The following is a 19,216-nucleotide window of genomic DNA, read 5'->3' as shown; positions in this document are numbered from 1 at the left end:
CGTTATCTAGGGTTATTGTTCTTGGATAACCCCATGTTCTGAAAATTTTCTTCAATCTTCGTACCGTTTCGCAAGCTGTGATCCTGGACATTACCTCTAGTTCCATGTACCGGCTATAGTAGTCGATTACGACAAGCACATATTCACTCGTAGGCATAGGACCTAAGAAATCGATCGCAAGGTCAACCCACGGCTTCTCGGGCATGGATCTTCTCGTCATTGGTTCTGGAGGGTCCGCGATGTGTACAAGACGACATCCTTCGCAATTATCGCACATCTTGATCGCAGCCTGGTCCATATTTGGCCACCAATATTTATCCCTCAATCGGCTTTTCATCGCTGAATGTCCTGGGTGCCCTTCATGAGCCAACGTACACATGCGGTCTCGGAGCATCACTGGGACTATTATTTTTCTGCCACGCATTAGTAGGCCATTTATGTAACTGAGTTCATTTTGAAAAGGTGCGTATGGTTTCAATTTCGTATCTTTCCATACTCCCGACATAACCGCTGCCTTCAACGTTTTCAATTCATCGTCCAGCTTCGTTCCCTCAACTACTTCTGTTATATCGATGGCCGCCGCATCTTGTATGGCTCGTATAGAAATTTCGGTATCCTCATCGAAATCAGCATTCGTTCCACCTCCCAGAGTGGCCAAGGCTTCTGCCATTACGTGACGTATAAAAACTTCAGACTCTTCTTGCCAACTTGTGTCGCTACAGTGTGCGGCTAGTCTGGATAACGAATCAGCCAGATTTGCGGAACCTTTCCTATAGACAACGATGAACTTAAAAGCTTGCAATCTCAAAAGCCAACGCTCAATTCGAATCGTAGGTCGAGAAGTGGCTGTGAAAATAGTTTCTAGTGGTCGATGATCGGTCTCGAGCTCGAAAGTAATACCTAGCAAGAATATGCGGAATCTTTCAACCGCCCATACGATTCCGAGTGCCTCTTTTTCGATAGCTGGATACTTTTTCTCCGTGTCCGACAAACTCTTCGATGCGTAGCTAATTACTCTTGGCAAACTTCCTTTGAACTGGATCAGCACGGAACCTAGCCCTACCCCTGAGGCATCAGTGACCAATAATGTGCGGTCTTTTGGGTCGAAATAACCTAAATAGTCCATGGACCCAATGCGGTGTTTGAGTAAATCAAATGAAGTTTGATGTATTTGTTCCCATTCAAATCTAGATGATGGTTTGACCAAATCTCTCAAAGGAGAACTATCGGTTGCTAGATTTGGGATAAAACGGGAAACGTAGGTAACGAGACCTAGAAAACTCCGGAGCTCTTCTCGTGATTTGGGAGCACGACAGTTCAAAATAGATTCAACTTTATCGTCCGAAGGGAGCGCACCCTTTTCCGAAAGCTTGTGACCCAAGAAAATGATTTCTGTTTGTTTGAATTTACATTTGTGATGGTTAAGTTGAATTCCGAGTTCGTCAATTCTCCGTACTACTGATTTGAGTGCCCGATCATGTTCCTCTTCTGTTTCGCCGTATATCAAAAAATCATCTATGAATCCCACCATGTTTCCACACGTCGCAAACAAACTCTCCATCAAACTCTGAAACAGTTCAGGGGCACAATTTACTCCGAAAAATAAACGTTTGAATCGAAATAATCCCCAGTTAGTGATGAAGGTTGTTATGTCTCTGCATCCTTCAGAAAGTATGATATGATAGTATGAATCTTTCATGTCCAACAACGAATAGAAACGTGCGTTTCGAATCCTGGATAGAATCTCCTCGAACACCGGTAAAGGATGGTTTAAACGTTGAATTGCTTGGTTTGCCCGACGCATATCAATGCAAATACGTAAGTCACCGTTGTCCTTAAGGATAGGAACTAGTGGTGAAACCCAGGACGTCGGTCTTTCAACACGTTCTATTATACCTTGCGCCGATAAATCATCTAACTTTGCTTTAACTTTTTCTAACAGCGGGACTGGACATCTCCGAAGCGGTTGTATTACGGGAGCCACGCTTCTGTCTATTGGGAGTGTAAGCTCAACATTTTTTATGTGCGGAAATTTCATTTTCAAAGTTTCTGCATGATTTATACCAATTGAACAGTTTTCAAGGCCAACTCGAAGAACACCAAGTTTCTGGGCGGTATCTTTTCCGAGCAATGCCTGCTGACCCTTCTCGATTACAAAAAACGTGGAGTGGGTTTGAACTTTTTCATCGGCCCCGATTATTTGGATGTTGGCATCGAAAACGGTTAATAGTTTCAATGGTACTTTACCATACGCGAGAAACTTTTTGGTTGAATCAAAACGAATGTTGTTAACAGTCACATTTTGTAGCTGCATCATATTCCATGTGTTATCATCAATAAGGTTATATTTTGAACCGGAATCGATCAGCATTTGTATAGCTATTCCTCCTACTAAGCAGTTAATATGATCGTCCGATGTATCTTCAATATTATAAACAGGCAATTTTTCCTCTAAGTTATATCCGTCAACTTCGACAGCCAACACGCTTCGTGGCCGCTTAAAAACCTTCGCTCGCTTTTCATCTTCAGCCGGAGGAAAACGTTTTCCAAAATTTCCTGTATTTGGCTGAAAAAAAAAATATTATTTTCTTTTTGTTATAACTACTTACATTAACCCTTACACTAAGGTTTCTGCATACCGACTTAAAGTGACCATTTCCACCACATCGCAAACATTTTTGATTTGTGGCCGGACATCTTTCTCCGCTATGTTGGTTGTAACCACATCGTGTGCATCTTGGTCTACCGCCCTGCTGAAATTCTATTTTGGTAGTCATTTTTGGTTTTGCATAGAGCCGCTGAATGTTTGAAATCGACAGATTTGGTTTCTTGCTCATCGCAGATGCCTGGTACTTCACTGCCTGATAGGAGTTTACTACCTTAACACAATCATTTAACGTTAGATTTTCCCTTTCTAATAACCTTTCTCGGAGATCCTCTGGAGCAGCTTGAATTACTTTGTCCATTATAGCTATCTGCCGACTGTCCAGAGCTGTTTTTCCGAACGAGCACTTCTCAGCTTTTTGTTGAATCCTCTCCAAAAATTTCTCAATCGGTTCTTCAACATCTGCTGTCATAGTCCAAAATAAATATCTCTCAAAACTCTCATGATGTTTTGGAGAGAAATGAGCCTCTAGCTTCATTTTAGCTACCATATATGGGTCAACGTTTTCAGAAACCTCAACGTCAGCTCCCGGAATAGAATCAAAGATGCTTTGTAATTCCAATCCGCCCATTGCTAATAGCTGTATTTTCTTGATGGCACTGTCTACAATGCCTGACGCTGTCATGACTCGTTCGAAACCACGAATCCAACCGGCCCACGCATTTCGTAATTCTGTAGTAGGCAAGTGTCTGAACCGGAATTGTGGGAGATTATAAACAGCTGGATTGAAACTTTGACTTGTCTGAAGAACAAACACATTTTGTTCGCCTTCCTTTCCTTGATCTAGCTGCGTTGGATTTTCATTCGCCATTCTGTTAGAATAAATAAATAAAGCGATATATTTTCGTATGTCTCACACAGTATTTAAATTTCAGTAGCACACATGATAATGTATTGTCTAGCCCGAGATAAACTAGCGTTTCGTAGATTTGTTGCTATATGTGTCGTACATGAGTGTGTACGAAACAAAAATAAACGTCAAATCGTTTTTTCGCTTGCACTAATGCAAAGTGAACAGGCGCGTAATTCGGCGCACGGCTTGGTGGCGCATGGCTGAAATGTCACGATGTGGTTTTTAGAAAAGATTCGCAATACACAAGCACGTTTCATTTTGACACCAGTCTCGGCGTGACTTAAATGCATAGGGTTAGGTACTCTTACACTAGGCGTTAGTAATGTCATTACTGAACAGTAGTGTAACTTTCAATGATCGTGTGAGGCGAGTAATGATGGAGTTTTCATACAATTACAGTAAGTCATCACTCAGTAATGACATTTTTATTTCACGTGTAAGGTTGCTTATAGACTGTGGTTGGAGACATGTTTGTGTAAACGGTATTTGTTTCGTTTCACCAAGTTCCTCCACCAACACTTTAGTCAGTACAAACTGCGGTACACAAACTAATAATATCCTTAGATAAAGATGAGAATTTTCGTATTGTAATCTCGATCAAAGCAGACCATTTGTTCATCAACTGAATGCGCGCGGCAGTCCCTTGGATCAGTTTTTGTTATTGTCAAATTTTCTCGACTATTTTAACACAGAAAGCATTTCTGTAAAACTTATGTTCACTCAAGCTCCACTTTTTTAGCTTGTATTCTAAAGTTTGCATAACATTTTTGGTGTGCAATTTCAAACACAGAATTTGTGCTGTGAAATTTCCACTCACCCGAGCTCAACTTTTTTAGCTCGTATTTATGTTCCTGAGGTTATTTGTTTTCCTCGTCACTTCAGTGTTTTTTTTTCACACGGGCTTTTACTTCATTTCACCCATCTTTTCATCTTATTCATGCAAACAAAATGGCCTCTAATGACTCACAGTCTACATGCAATTGAATAATTTGATTTCATGTTGTCACACTCATCGTGTTACTTACGTTTATTTAACGGTATGGTTTCAAACAAACGCCTAATTCACAAAAGTCGACTTTCTATCAGAGAAACGAGGAAAAATAAATCCCTCTCGTCGCCATTTATGTGGTAACCGAGAAAATCACTAGCAAACTCTATCGAACTCGTAACAGCCAACTAAAAGACGTCCAACGTCTACGATGTCAAAAGAGGGATTGTCCGGACAACACATTTTAGTGAACCGTTTCACCAATACCAAAGCGTACACGAATAGTAGACATATTTATAATAGAGTACGAGTATCACACTATACATACACACACATACAGACATTTGCTGATCTCGACGAACTGAGTCGAATAGGTTATGACACACGGCCCTCTCTCTCCCTTGAACTCCGCTAGCGAATGACGGATCTCAATAGTGGCATGTCTGTAATAATATACGTACCTGGAATTATTGAGAACCAGAGCTACAGGTCCCAAGCCCTGGTAAAGGAGGATGGTTGTGATGATCTGGGCCGAGGTCACCACGTAAAGCAAGATAGGTCATAACCCCAATTCCAAGGCGTGAAGCGACCCGTGCCGAGGGATGAGTGATCGAGGGGGTGAAAAAGATGCTCGATCGTTAACGGAGCCTGTGGGGTACCTGGGCAACCCCCACAGTAAGCGTCCATTACCACGTTAATGCGAAGGTCTGACGTGGCGGACATTTATTCTCGCGCTACTCGTGGGATCAAACATGGAGTCAACAAAAAACAAAAACAAACAAACGGAGGTGCCAAACCCCTTTGCTAGAGGTGGTTTGGCGAGGTCTTCCCCCCCCCCCCCCCTTGGGGAGAGTTGTGGAGCGACGAGTGCTGCATCTGATAGCACCAGTGACCCCCCAGTAGTGGTAGGAAATAGCCCTACCAACGCACTGGACGGGCCACTATCCGCGATGCGCAAAGTGGTGGAGCAGCTCGATTCAATGATCGAGTACACTAGCGCAAAGCAAAACATAAGCAAGGAGTTAAAACAGAGTCTCCTGGAACTCCGAAAAACTGTTCGTGTCGCAAGACAGAAACAGCAGGCTTATGCCAAGAGGGTGGAATGTCGGGAGAAGTCCGACAGAGAAACCCAGACAGTGGCCTCCAAGAGGGAGGGAAGCGGGAAGGTCGATACAGGCACTCAGACAGTGGCCTTCACCTTCTATGGAGCAGCCACGTCGCTCGAAGCGGCGGCCGAGTTCCCCTCGAAGGGAAAAGGCAAGGGCAGGGCAATCGTAAGACGGCGTCGAACGCGAAGCGCCCTAGGAAGCCGCCAGGCGAGGGTGCAAAAACCGACACCACACGGCGTGCAACCGTTAAGGCCAAACGCCGTCTGGCCGAGGTAAGCGAGGGCGAGAGTGACCTCGCTGAGCAGAGCGTTAACCCCTGGACGCTGGTCACCAGGAAGAAGCCGACACCGACACCGGAGGTACCGCGGCCCGCGAAGAAGGCCAACGACAGAGGCGAAGCCTTGTGGTTAAAAACCGACAAGGACAAATACGCCGACGTCCTAAAGTCGATGAAGGCGGCCGAAAGCCTTTCGGCCGTTGGGCAAGATGTGCGTAGCTTGAGACGCACCAACACGGGTGAAATGCTTCTGGTGCTGAAGCGAGGCGCACAATCTAGTGCGGTATACATGGCCTTGGCCCAAGAGGTCCTTGGTGAAGGCGCCCAAGTCAGGTCGCTAGGGGCGGAAATGACTCTCCAGTACAAGCATCTGGACGAGTTCACGACCGCAGAAGATGTCGTCGCAGCCGTTAAGGAACAATGCGACGTCACAATCGAGCGGGCCTCTGTGCGATTTAGAGATGGACCCTCTGGCGCCCAAGTAGCCTACCTCAGGCTACTGAAGGCGGATGCCAAAAAGGTAACCGAGAAAGGGAAGCTGAAGATCGGCTGGTCGGTATGCCCTATTAGCATACCCCAGCCGCCTTCAGTGGATAGGTGCTATCGGTGCCTTGAGTCCGGCCACAAAGCCTACGAGTGCAAGAACATAGACAGGAGCAAATTATGTCGTCGCTGCGGCGAGGAGGGGCATAGGGAGCGGGGCTGCACTAAGGCGTACAAGTGCCTTATCTGCACCGCTAAGAAGCAAGCCCATAAACATGCTATGGGCGGACCTCCGTGTCCCTTCGGTGAGGCAAATAAGAAGAAGCCGTGAACGTCACACAGCTAAATCTTAACCATTGTGCAGCAGTCCAACACTGCTATGGTAGTCGGTCTCGGAGTCGAGGACAGATGTCGCCCTCTTATCAGACCCGTACCGCATCCCTGCCGGCAACGGCTATTGGGTGTCGGACGGGTCTGGAATGGTGGCAATCTGTACAACGGGACGGTTCCCGGTTCAAGAGGTAATACACTCCTCCGCCGAGGGTGTTGCGATTGCCAAGATCAATGGTGTGTTCTATTGCAGCTGCTACGCCCCACCAAGGTGGCCAATAGAACAGTTCCACCAGATGATCGACAGGCTCTCGTCGGACCTAGTGGGCCGGAAACCGGTAGTAATAGCGGGAGACTTTAACGCTTGGGCAGTGGAGTGGGGCAGCCGCTGTACAAATAGCAGGTGTCAAGCGCTAATGGAAGCGCTTGCGAAACTCGATACTGTGCTAGCTAATAATGGCTCCGCTAGTACATTCCGTAGAAACGGAGTGGAGGCGTGGATTGATGTGACCTTTGCGAGCCCGAGTCTGACTCCAGGCATGGAATGGAGGGTAGACGAAGGCTACACCCATAGCGATCATTTAGCAATCCGCTTTAAGATCAACTATGGTGTGCAGCATCCGAGGGCGGGAGATCCCTGTCAGGTAAGCGGGTGGAAGTCCAATCACTTAGACAGCGAAGCTTTCACCGCGGCCCTGGGACTGGAGGCCAACACCGACAGTCTAAGCGGGGATGCGCTGGTAGCCGTTCTACCACGCGCGTGCGACGCCACTATGCCGAGAAAAACACTGCCAAGAAACGGAAGATGCCCGGTATACTGGTGGAGTGCCGAGATTGCAGCTCTGCGATCAGCCTGCCTCAGAGCTAGACGTAGGATGCAAAGAGCCCACACCGAGGATGCAAGTGAGAACCGCCGTGAAGTGTTTAGAGCTGCAAAATTGGCCCTTAACAAGGCCATTAAAAGTAGCAAGAGAGCGTGTTTCGACAACCTGTGTGAGAGTGCCAACGCGAATCCGTGGGGTGACGCCTACAGAATCGTGATGGCCAAGACCAAAGGGGGCTCTTCACCCCCAGAACGGTCTCCGGACCGGTTGGCGACGATTATCGAAGTACTCTTCCCGTCTCGAGCCACAAGCCCCTGGCCACCTGCACTACGAGACAGCGCGAGCACGGCCGAAATGGTGGCTCCGGTGACGAATGAAGAACTACTCGCAGTGGCTAAATCCCTAGCAATGAACAAAGCTCAAGGGCCGGATGGAGTTCCAAACAGCGCTCTCAAGGCAGCGATCATAGCGAGCCCGAACATGTTCAGGCTAACTATGCAGAGATGCATTGACGAGTGCCGTTTCCTCGATAGATGGAAAAGGTCGAAATTGGTGCTGTTGCCGAGGCCCGGGAAGCCGCCAGGCGACCCATCGGCGTACAGACCAATCTTTCTGATCGACACGACGGGCAAATTGGTTGAGAGGATTATCCTCAACAGGCTAACTCCATACGCAGAAGGTATGGAGGGCCTGTCAAGTAATCAGTTCGGTTTTCGATAGGAAAAATCCATGGTGGACGCTATCAACTTAGTGGTAAGGACTGCCGAGAGAGCGATCCAACGGAAAAGGCGAGATATTCGATATTGTGCGTTAGTGGCACTTGATGTGAAGAACGCATTCAACAGCGCAAGCTGGGATGCCATTGCACTCTCGTTACACCGGCTAGGTCTGTCGGTGGGCCTGTACCGGATCATGGAAAGCTACTTCCAGAACCGTGTACTATTATACGAGACCGATGCCGGTCAGAGAAGTGTTCCTATTACCGCTGGAGTCCCGCAAGGTTCAATCCTGGGCCCGGTATTATGGAACCTTATGTATGACGGGGTTCTGAGACTAAAGTTCCCTCCAGGTGTGAAAATCGTCGGTAACGCCGATGATGTCACCCTGGCGGTCTACGGGGAGTCAATCCCCGAGGTAGAACTAACGGCGGCACACGGGATAAGCATGGTGGCGGAATGGATGAGCGCGGGAGGCCTAGAACTCGCTCATCACAAGACGGAGGTGGTTGTTGTTAATAACCGTAAATCGATACAACAAGCAGTTATCCAAGCGGGAGAAGTCGAGATAACTTCAAAGCGGAGTCTGAAGATTCTTGGGGCCATCATAGACGACAAGCTGACCTTCGGCAGCCATGTCGACTATGCGTGCAAGACGACTTCGACGGCTGTTGCGGCATTATCGAGGATGATGTCCAACAGCTCTAAGGTGTGCGCCAGTAGACGTAGGTTACTGGCAGGTGTCGCCGTATCTATCCTTAGGTGCGGTGGACCGTCCTGGGCGAGGGCACTGGAAGTAACCAGTTACCGTCGCAAATTGGAGAGCACCTACCGCTTGATGTGTCTCAGAGTGATATCTGCCTACCGCACGGTATCACACGATGCATCCTGCGTGATAGCGAGCATGATGTCAGTCGGGCTGGTCATCCGGGAGGACGAAGATTGTTTTGAATTGCGTGGCAATAGGGGAGTCCGCGAGCGTGCCAGGGTGACCTCAGTCGCCAGATGGCAGCGCGAATGGGATAACTCCTCGAGAGGTAGGTGGACCCACCGGCTGATACCTAACATATCGAGCTGGGTGGGAAGACCCCATGGGGAAGTTCACTTCCATCTAACACAATTCCTGTCAGGCCATGGCTGTTTCCGACACTACCTCCACAGGTTTGGGCACGCTGAGGCCCCAGCCTGCCCGGACGGCCCAGGTGTAGACGAAACTGCGGAGCACATACTATTCGTATGTCCCCGCTTCGACGTCGAAAGAGGAGCTATGCCAGACGTCTGCGGCTGGGACACAACCCCTGATATCCTTATACAGGGGATGTGCCAAGCGGTGGAGAAGTGGAACGCAGTTTCGACTCGTACCACTCAGATTGCCTGCAGGTTGCAGAGAACATGGCGCGCCGAGCAGCAGGCGAGGAGTATGACTAATTCGGGTTTGGTTAGCTAGAGCGGAATGGGTTATGCGCGGAGAAATGAATGAATGGTCTGCTCATGCTGAGGCAAGAGTGGCAAAGCGGTAGCAACCGCGATAGCCATGCCGATGCATAGAGCGATAGAGCGAGTGAATAGGCGGAGGATAGACGGAGGTATGGTCTGCCCATGCCGAGATGGGAGGGTCGTAACGTAGAGTATATTGCCGGTACCTATCGCTACTGACACCTCGAGGCGTGGCAGAGGAATGTAGGGCGTGCGTGAGTGCGAATGTCAGGCACGAGTGAGCGAGTACGTTAAGTACTGCCATCCCCCCAGAAGTAATGCCGAAAGGTAGTTCCTGGGGATAGATGACGGAGCCCAATGGAGTTTAGTCGGTATGGCCCCCTGGTTGAGCCCGACACACCCCCAGTACACCTCGTGTGGTAGCTCGGCACCTACCAATAGCACGTGTACTGGGCAAGTACGTAAACTGTATTCTCCATTGTAAAAAAAGACGTCGCAGCGGCGGTCGGAATCTTGAGTCGTTAGTTGGCGACTGGACCGAGGCGAAGCGCATAGTGCGCTACTTGATACACACGGTTGACTACGGATTGACACTTGGAAGGAGTGGACGGGAGCTACTGCTATCAGGATATTGCGATGCAGTGCAGATTGGGCGGGAGATAGTAGTGACCGCAAATCTTGTACTGGCTACATGTTCAGTCTAGGAGGAGCGACCGTAACTTGGGTAAGCCGGAAGCAGCGTGGCCATGTCCACCATGGAGGCCGCATACGTAGCCCTCTCAGAGGCTGCGCAGGAAATTCGAGCTGCAATACTGTGCATCGGAGTACACGCTTGCGGATATCTTCTTGACCAAACCGCTAGGGTCAACCAAGGCCAAGAGGTTCGCTGAAAAGATGGTATTGGCATTCGTGCTGATCGAGGAGGAGCCGCTAAGGAGACTCGGGGTTAAATTGATCCTTTTAAAAGGAAGGCTGCGGAAATCGAACTGCCTATAGTCTAGCAGGACAAAGTACATGGTAATCGGTAGAGATCGATACGCGATGGGATACGGAACGAGGTTTACGACCATGGGAGAATTCTGGGTGCAAAACTTGGCGGCATAGTAGAAATTGAGAACGCCGCAGACGTATGAATCACGAGCTTTATCAAGTATTCAAGCATGCTGATATCGGTCAGCCTATAAAATACGGTAGACCACAGTGGACTGGATATGTAGGGCGAATACCGGAAGAGAGATCAGCTAAAGCTATGTTCAGTAGAGAACCTTGAAGAGGTCTTCGTGGCAGACCATGCATTCGCTGGCTGTGTGCAATCGAGGAAGATGCACGTGCGACGGTCGTTCAAGGTGGCCCAAAATCGAGTAACCTAGCCACGATGATGATGATTGAAATTAAATCGAAAAATCCTATAACGAGACGAAAATAAGCGACACATAATTTAGAATGCTGGTTGGAGATCTTTATTCAAATTGTTCAACTTTATCATCAGCCGTTTCTCCACATACAATCGAATGATATCAACCCCCATTTTGGGATGTCGTTTTGAGATCGACTTCACCACATTTTCAATTACGTTTTCGTGTTTGTAGAAGGTAATATCTGAAACATAGGCCTCCAACTTCCTGGCCTGTTCGGCCCACAGCCGTGAAGGCTCGATAACTCCCGTCGGCATTTCCGGCATTACAACGTAGCTGTCATCCTTTCGCTCGATGACAAAGGTCTGATCACCTAAATAATCGTACTTATCTTTCAGTTTACTCGCGATATGTTTAGTCAAAAACGGGCACGCTTCGTGCTCGCTTAGATGTTCTATATCGTCGTCCGTTGGGCTATCTTCTTTTTCTTGCGCTAGGATACCGCTTTTGAGTGAAGCTCCGCTGAGAATTTTGTTTGTCACCGAGTGTGAATCGTGAGCGATAGCCTTACTTAGTTGGAAAAGAATCGCATTCACCGAGGCAGAATTCAAATTGTGAAACTTTCGGAAATATACAAATATTTCATTCAAACTTGAACATGTTAGCCTAGTTGTGACTATCGACGCATTGTGGTATTTTTTCCTTAGATCGACCAACAGTTGTTTCAGTGAATTGGTTGACACCAGAATGGCTTGCTGCAGATAACTGTTGTGTTCATTGTTGCATTTCAGTGACTCAATGGTATCATACATTCCATCTAGAACGATGTTCTGCTCGTCCAAGCATTCGCCGTAGTTTTGCTGTGTAACGCAGATCTCATCCGCTGACGTTATATCGGTGACCACCGTTGTGAATAGATCATACCAGTCCCTAAACACTTCGATCAGGGTCGCTAACACAGAAACAGCTTGCTCTCCTTCTTCGGACAAAATCTCAAGAGCATGTGCCGTATTGTAGGAAATCAGTTCCTCCGAGATTTTCTGAGCATTGTCGCAATGTGGCTGAAAGTGAACGGGTTGTTTAAAAATGTTTAGTTGTAACAGGAGGGTCATATATTTACCTTATAGGATAAATGCTGTTTGGTTATCTCCAAACTTTGCTGAATTTCGGGGTGGTTTGAATCAAGCAGCTTCTCCAGTACAGTTTTGGTAACAACCACATCGTCTTGCACCAAAAAACCATCCTCCAGAAGAACCTTTTGTATAGCGGCTAACGTTGATATACTGCATGCAAAAAGGTAAACTGGTTCCGCTGTGCTGGGATGCGCAAAGTAATGCTGCTCGGGCGTCACGTCAAAATCACTCCACAAATCAATGGTTTCTGAATCGCACAGTCCACTAACGGCCACTACATTGAAATCAATTTCGTAGAGCTTGCTCGTCAATTCCGTCAACAGATCCACCGAATACAACAGGTCAAAATCTACATATACTATTTGGCGCCAATCCGTGAAAATTCCCTGCGCGCAAATGCAGTAAAAATATCCGTCATTGTCAATTATCTGATCCCGAGCGGAATCATACGTGTACAGGGGTCTAGCTGTCGTTCGCGAAAGTAGCAGGACACATTCTTTTTCGCGTGCGCTTAACTTACGACCGAATGCTTGGAGTATGGTAAAAACCTGGGTCAACAATCCAGTCTGTAAATAACAGCCGTGTACCCATTGCTCCATTTCATCGGCCGTCGGCAGCGGGTACCGAAGTTCTTCGCATATATAGCCGTAGGTTTCCACACTATTCATACGCAGCGTTAAAGCTCGCAGCATATCTTCGTTGCCCCAATCGATGGTTTTGGAATTGCCTAGCAATTTGCTTAGTTGATTATCGGTGAAAATGTCTTTCAACCATTCTTTCACTCTAATGTTTAGGTTACGATTCTCAATATCCTTCAGGTCTTGCAGGGCGATAGTTATGTTTAACATTTCCGTTTTCGCCAGGTTTATCTTCTCATTCTTTTTTTCAATCGTTTGCTCTAACAAAGCTATTTTATTTTTGAGTTGTGCATTTTCTTGAACCAGCGATAGTAGTCTGCTGTTTTCCTTTGGGTGTTGTCCAATACTCATCACATGTATGTTCGACTGAGTTTTTAGTTCTCTGACGGGAGTTACTGATAGATTATTGACTTTGTTACTGGTAGTTTGCCTTTGGCGAAATCGAATCGCTATTGGTTTAGGTAGATCCCCGCTTAACAACCTATCAACTTCTTCCTTACGTTTCTTGCGTTCCTCTTCTTCAAGCTTTTCAGCCGTCTTCCGTTTGATTCGTTTAGGTTTTTTAATTGTTGGAAATGCTACAAAAATAACAGTGTCATTAAAAATCAAAAATGTTACTATGTAAACAACTCACCGTCCTTTTTTAACACCATTCGCTTTACTCCGTCCAACAGTTCAGATTTTAAATCCCGTTCGAGACAGTCACTTTCGAAATGCTCACTACACACGAATTTATTTTGAGTGCTATCCTCCTTAGACAAACCACAGAACGTTAACCATTTTTTTCTTCTCTCTACATTGATGGGTATTTTGTGGTACGTCACTTTCTGCAGCGGATCCTCGACATTTCGGTCTGTCTGGGATGCTTTATTGTTGCAAACAATGCAACGGGTCATTTTGTGCTTGTGTTTACCGAAAAACAGTTACTGTAAAGAAAACGTAACATTTTGGGATCACTAATGACGTTATTGACAATTAATTTATCCTACCTTTTATTTATGAGACGAAGTCGAAACTGAACAGGTTCGTGGCAACGTTCAAGTAGTAGTGCGTCATATTTTTTCGCTTGCGATCGATCGCTGCACACGGTCGGTGGAATAATGTCAGTGAATGTGCGCATTTTCTTACGTTTTGCTTTCCACTACAAGTAAAGCGTTGGAAATAGCTAACCTGGTAGTAGTGTGTGTCTTATTCCATTCCAATGTTTGTATGGTTGATTTTACTTTGAACTGTCCTAATGCTATGTTGGTTTGCACAGGTGAAACGAACTTTTTATCATATGATGGCGATTTCGTGCATCAAAAAGGGGAACTGAGGGTAAGAATGACATCCGGGGATTTTTCGCTGAAAACGTATTGCGAATCTACTTGTTTATCGAATTCGAATGCTGACTTCTCCAGTATAGTGCGTGAATATTTTTAATAAGTGCGCTTATTCTAGAATAAACAATGTTATTCATAGGTGATACCATTACTGATACTTTATTGGGATTCCGTCAATGCTAGACAATTTTATTGAATGTTTCTCGACAAACATATGATTGCGATTTAAAAGCCAACTGTTAAAATTCTCTTTTAAAGGCAATTTCGGACAAATCGTTACCCACCAATCACATATATTGGTAGTAAACAGATAGAGAAAAGTTTTCTTTCTCATTTCCGGGGGGTAAGGGTTTCAGCGCGAAAAAAAACTTGCATTTTTTTAAAAATTTTGCATGACGCGAATTGATCAAAACTTCTGTACATTATAGTGTATCATTTCAATAACATTCTGTAATTTTTCTATGCAAATATATCGACAAGCGATTCGGTGACGAAGCTTTTTGTAGAACATTTCTGAGAAAACTAGATTTGCGGTGTTGGCTGCCATTCAAACACTACTTAACCGTTTTCTTTAAAACTTTGCATACACATTCTATGTAAGAAAACCTCTACGTTGAGTTTTCAAGATAAATTTTCAATTAAGGGTTTTTGTTCATTGCAGTGCGGCAAAATATGGCGTCTGCGTTTGATTCGATTGAAAGCCAATTTCCTTCACTTGTCTACGAAAATCATGCTATTTAAAATTTTTATCTATCCACACTTTATATTTTGTGATTTTATATTGTCACAATCATCCGCATATGCCTTAAATCGCTTAAAAATTGCACTGAATTGTTGTATTCGCTTCGTTTTCAACTTGAATCGTTATTCTTCCGTGACTCACTTGCAAAAGACATTGATTGGATGTTCATTTGACAATTTTGTCAGAATGAGATCCGTTTTGCTGTTGCATAATGTAGTTAACCATAAGTTTTCTGGATATCTATATGAAAAACTATTCGCTCTCCGAAGTCAAAGAGGAAGAAAATTCGTAATTAGTCGGTGCAGAACATCACATTACGCTGGTTCTCTTTTTGTGCGAGGCATTAGCTACTGGAATCAATTACCAAATGAATTACAAACTATTGAATCATCAGCAGGGTTTAAAAGGGCATGTATAGAGCATCTTAGTTAGGTTTATTATAGTATTATTTTGCCTAAATTCAATTTAAGTTCTATGTTGATCACACTTCATCTTACCGTGCATTCGTGAACAGAAAAGACATATGTCTTAGGTTCTTCAGAAGAAATAATAAATAAAAAATTTATGTTTCACGAAAAATTCCGCCTTTTCATGAATAAAAACCCTGTTAATTGAAAAATTATATTAAAAACTCAACGTAGAAGTTAGGTTTTTTATACAGAATGTGTATGCAAAGTTTGAAATAAATCGGCTAAGTAATTTTCTAATGACAGTTAACAGCGCAAATCGTGTTTTTCCAGAGACATTCTACAAAAAGCTTTGTCACCGAATCGCTTGTCGATATATTTGCATAGAAAAATTAAAGAGTGTTATTGAAACGATACATTATAATGCACAATAGTTTTGATCAATTTGTTTCACCCAAATTTCGAGAAAAAATCGCACAGAAAGTGTTTTTTTCACGTTCACGCAAGATTTTCGTTAAAGATACCGAAGCCTGTGGACCCGTCGAGAATTGATCCGTCAGTGTAGAACATTTTACCGCAGTCGACTTGATGGTATTTATTATAGAAAATATTTGGGACCACTTGTGGGCGAATGTGATCCGGGATTCCACAAATCTGTTCCTTCATGGATGTGTCGAAAAATACAGGTGGATCAGAAGTATCTAAGAGATGAGCACGGTTAACGTTATACGAAGATGAATTGATGTTCTGTGCCATGTAATCGAAGTACAAGGATATGAATCGGGTCTGAGAATTAAGCTCGACAAGTCTTTCGCAATTTGCAATCACCAATGGGTTCAAAATATCGCATCGAATGAGCAATCGATATGAGATAAACAGCGATACTGGATTCTCTCTAGTTTGATGAAATGTATGCTCGCAACGGAGCGAAAGCAGAAACATCCGTACTCCATCAATGATAATATCGTTGTTTGGTACAGCCTGATTAGGTCTCCTGGGTGGGCACCCCACCATGTTCCGGTTATTGTACGGAGAAAATTGATCCTTTGTTGGCATTTCAGTTTCAGATACCTAATGTGACATCCCCAGGTACCTTTGGAGTCGAACCAGACCCCGAGATATTTGAATGTTGAAACCTGAGCAATAGTTTGACCCATTAATTGAAGCTGTAGTTGCGCTGGTTCACGCTTTCTAGAAAATACGACTAGCTCAGTTTTCTCCGTGGAGAACTCGATACCCAGTTGGAGAGCCCATGCAGACAAATTGTCCAAGGTATCTTGCAATGGTTCTTGCAGATCGACGGCTTTGAGACTTGTAATAGAGACCACACCGTCATCTGCAAGCTGCCTTAGCGTGCATGAATTGACAAGACATTCGTCAATGTCATTCACGTAAAAATGTAGAGGAGAGGGCTTAGACATGAGCCCTGGGGAAAATCCATGTAGCTAAATCGTGATATCGATAAATCACCATGCGAGAAATGCATTTGTTTCTCAGACAACAGGTTTAGCAAAAAGTTATTTAAAATTGGTGAAAGACCATGCTGGTGCAACTTCTCATAAAGAATGTTGATAGAAACTGAATCGAAAGCCCCCTTAATATCCAAGAATGCTGATGCCATCTGCTCTTTGCTATCATATGCCTTTTGAATTTCTGTTGAGAGCAACGCAAGGCAATCGTTCGTCCCTTTGCCTTTGCGGAAGCCAAATTGTGTATCTGACAGTAAGCCATTTGTTTCGACCCAATTATCGAGACGAAACAAGATCATTTTTTCGAATAACTTCCGGATACAGGACAGCATTGCAATCGGACGATACGAATTGTGGTCGGTGGCTGGTTTTCCTGGTTTTTGGATGGCGATGACCCTCACCTGTCTCCAGTCATGTGGGACAATGTTACCCTCAAGAAACCTATTAAATAAATTCAACAAGCGTCTTTTGGCAGAGTCTGGCAGATTCTTCAACAAGTTGAATTTGATTCTATCTGGCCCCGGGGCTTTATTGTTACATGATAAGAGAGCAAGTGAGAACTTCACCATCGTAAACGGTGTTTCGTTCGCGGTATTGTAAGGCGACGCGGCGAGGTAGATTTTCTGTGCCGGGGTGGAATCCGGAGAAACCTTCTTGGCGAAATCGAATATCGAACGGTTTGAATATTCCACGCTCTCGTTAGTACTGTTTCAGTTTCGCATACGTCGGGCCGTGCCCTAAAGAGTGCTCATCGATGTTTCTCTTGTTAACCCGTCGACAAACCGGCGCCAGTAACTGCGTTTCTTAGCTTTCATTAAATTTTTCATTCGCTTTTCTAATATCGCGTACACTCGATAAATAGCAACTAACCCGTCGTTCCGGAAGGTTTTATACGCGGCAGCTTTCTCCGCGTACACGTCTGAGCACTCTTTGTCCCACCACGGGTTGGGAGAACGTTTTTGGGTGTTCACGTCGGGTACTCGTTTCGTCTGAGTTTGAATCGCGGTATCGAGAGTCGAGTTGGACAAAAACTTATATTCTTCTGCCGGGGGAAGTACCTGTGTTGAATCGATAGTTTTGGATATCTCAGCAACGTAGCTCTTCCAATCAATGTTTCGTGTGAGATCATAGGGAACATTGATTGGTGCCGATGGTCTTGAACCAGTGGTGATTGCAATTACAATTGGTAAGTGGTCACTACCGTGGGGATCAGATATTACCTTCCACTTGCAATCTAACCGTAGTGATGTCGAGCATAAAGATATGTCCAGTGCACTTGCTTGCGCAGGTGGTCTAGAAATCCGTGTCATTTCCCCTGTGTTCAGAATTGTCATATTGAAGTGGTCACAAAGGTCTTGAATTGTCGAAGATCGATTGTCGTCGTATAGACAGCCCCACCCCGTACCGTGAGAGTTAAAGTCTCCAAGAAGCAGGCGGGGCGAGGGAAGGTGTTCAATCACGTTGGAGAATCTTCGATATCCCATCATGGCCCTAGGAGGAATGTAAATAGAAGCAATGCAAAGATCTTTGCCTTTGATTGTTGTTTGACAAGCGACAACTTCAATGCCTGGCGTCGAAGGGAGGTTTATTCGATTGAAGGAGTAGCACTTTTTGATCCCTAAAAGTACCCCCCCCATATGAGTCTTCTCGATCCAAGCGGATAATGTTAAAATCGTGGAAGTTGAGGTTTATATTAGAAGTTAGCCATGTTTCGCATAGGGAAAAGGCATCACAATTATTGTAATCTAGCAAGTGTTTTAATGAATCAATTTGGGGGATAATACTTCTGCAGTTCCACTGTAAAACAGTGATCAGCTCCTTGATTCCGTCTAATAAGTTAGCCATCGAAGGATACGATCGCTGTAAGGAGGGGCCATTGTTCAGTCAACTGTTTTAAAAATGTTCTTACTGTTGGTAGAATAGCAACCAGCAAGCTTTTCAGAGGATCGGTAATGTTGAAAGCTGTGAATATCCAGTCCACAATGTCAGAGAATTTAAGGAATCCCGTTTTAGGTTGAATTTCTGTCTGTAAAATGGGAGCACTTGGGATTTTTGGTGCCCCGGGGAGTGCTGGGAACTCCTGGTTGTATCTCAATTTCCCAAAACCAGAAGGTATTATCTTCGGATTTGTGGCAACACTTCCAGTTGATGAATTATTTTTAATTTGTACCCTTGTTTGGGATAACCTAGGACCCTTACGAGGAAGTTCAGGTGAGTTTTGATTAGGTCTTTTCCTAGAGTTTCCAAGCAGAACCAAAGAATGCCCCTCGCAAGGGTCATTGGAGGCGTTATTTCCAGTTGGCAAGAAAACGAATGGGTTTTCGGAGATAAGTGGAACAGCTCTTTTAAACATTTCTGCGTAAGAGCGTCTGGAGCGATCTTTGGCGGATCGCTTCAGTTTATCCGCGTGAAGTTTGTACGTTGGACATGTCAAAAATTCATACGGATTCTCCCCACAGTAAACACAC

General features: G+C 45.1%; 1 protein-coding gene across 4 annotated transcripts in view; it reads left to right on the top strand.

Annotated features, from left to right (window-relative positions):
* Positions 1-19,216, top strand: part of LOC131692963 (guanine nucleotide exchange factor DBS) — a 382,061-nt gene that overhangs the window by 103,808 nt on the left and 259,037 nt on the right. The gene's annotated exons all lie outside the window — the stretch shown is intronic.

The sequence above is a fragment of the Topomyia yanbarensis genome, chromosome 3 (genome assembly GCF_030247195.1).
Source record: "Topomyia yanbarensis strain Yona2022 chromosome 3, ASM3024719v1, whole genome shotgun sequence".
NCBI classification, from domain to species: Eukaryota; Metazoa; Arthropoda; class Insecta; order Diptera; family Culicidae; genus Topomyia; species Topomyia yanbarensis.
This window is presented reverse-complemented; position numbering and strand designations above follow the sequence as displayed.